The sequence below is a fragment of the Populus euphratica genome, unplaced genomic scaffold (assembly GCF_000495115.2).
Source record: "Populus euphratica unplaced genomic scaffold, PopEup_1.0 scaffold307.1, whole genome shotgun sequence".
NCBI lineage: Eukaryota > Viridiplantae > Streptophyta > Magnoliopsida > Malpighiales > Salicaceae > Populus > Populus euphratica.
The window spans coordinates 65,577-67,611 of NW_011500194.1; positions in this window are offsets into that span (position 1 = coordinate 65,577).

A 2,035-nucleotide genomic window follows, 5' to 3' on the forward strand; every position below is an offset into this window, starting at 1 on the left:
CTTCAAGTGCAAAATGATGATATAAAACCTTGATAAAAATGCACTTTTAAGTACCAATCAATTACCTACTTTACAATTGCATTTAATGTACCTAATGTTCACCAAATGGACTTTTAAAAGATAAACTCCAAATACAAGTAGGTCTTTTAACCGTGCTTATAAAAAATTAAAAGATGAAAGAAGCCTCCATTGTCGGGTTTATATATATATAATCTCAACAGATAATATAATTATTTTACTGTAGATAATCAAGGGAAAAGATAAAAAGTTAATTTGATAGTCTATTATGTCTACTTTGAGCCAATGGTTGAGATCCTTCTTATTTGAATCAAGAGCTGATATTTTTCTCTATTGTAGACAACATTACCCTCTTCCACCATCTATAAATAGTGATGGATTTGATGGTCTGAGGGGGGAGAAAATCGGGTTCAAAATAAGCAAAAAAATCACCTTCCCCCTTGTTTTTCTTCCAACCAACATTCTCTCTTCCCTTTCTCTCACTCTCGCTGCTTCTTCAGCCCTTGAAGACCCCACATAAACATTCCTCCTCCACCAACAGACGACGTCTTAGCCTCCCCACGACCCAAATCCTCACTGGCAATAGGCACAACCACTGCGAGATCTTCCATCTTTTCTCTGTAGATTTTCTTTTTCTGCATCTTTTTCTTTTTTCCTTCGCCATAAGCAGCTAACATTGCCACCATTTCTTCCACCATTCCTACCCCGATCACTAGCTCTATTGCAGGAAGCCAACACAACCACCAACCGATCACCAAGCTGCCATCGCGGCTCTCTCTCTTCTCCTTCCAGCCCTTATCTCTCATTTACAACCTTTTCTTCTCCCTCTCACAGCCAACTTCAGCCACCATCACCTCAGCCAAAGCCTCTTGAGCCACCGACCATACATCCTCAGCACATCCGAGACCCCTAAGCCAGACAACTTTCTCTTCCCTATGTTGCCTCCTCCATCTTCGTTGAGGTCGCTGCATGTAGAATTCATTTCTGCATGTAATGACATAATAATTAAGTGATCTTTGGGTCGGGCCAGTTTTGGCCCAGCCTAAATGGTTGGGTCTGGCTCTGCCCCTATTTTACTAGAAAAATTTAAAAAATTTGAAAAATCATTAATTTTTTTTTTATTTTTATCGTATATTTTTCTATAAAATTTGCATAATATAGGGTTGTATATTTACACTGTAAAATACAAATCTGGTATTAAAATACTCGGTTTTCTCTAAAATATTAAAAAAATTAATAAAATGTTTTTGTTTCAAAACATTTTCAAAAAGAAAAAACATATTTTGTTGCATATGGCCAAATCCAAAAATTTTTCCAAGCATATTTTTCATAAAAAAACAAAAATTGCATCTTTTTCATGTTTTTTTTTTTAAATCTAAAAATAGATATCATAACCAGTTTATGATTATTTATAAGGATTTAGCCAACATGAAAATTTTTTTTTAATTTTTTTTAGGATCCAAATGTAGACTTTAATATTTGTAGGGTGTAAAATTACACGATATAATACACCCTTAGATATTAAAGATATAAAGTGTATAAATGTGATGCTAAAATTCAGATTTTAGAACGGTTATGATTTAATCCAATAAGGTAGAAACTTTCTCATGAAGAGAGATCTGCCTTGAACATTAGAAAAGACCAACGAATAGAACTCGACTTAGAAAAAAAAATATCAAACAATAATGCAGCTTATCTTAGTAGGTGCACTAGCGGTGATGCATCTTCCCCTTGCATAACTAGTCCCCTACTAAGACTTTCGCAAACCATAGGTTCCTAGTGATCATAATACTAGATGACGAATGACACAACTAAAAGATTGATGTCTTCTCCCAAGTGCAGGAGTGCCGAAGTAATAAATAACCCGGCAAGACCGGGGTCGAACCACAGGGAGGTTAATTGTACAAATTATAAACAACAATTATAAACAACAATAATAGTAACAATAACAACAACAATAATAATAGTAGCAATAATAATACTAATAATAATAGTAGTAGTAGTAGTAGTAGTAGTA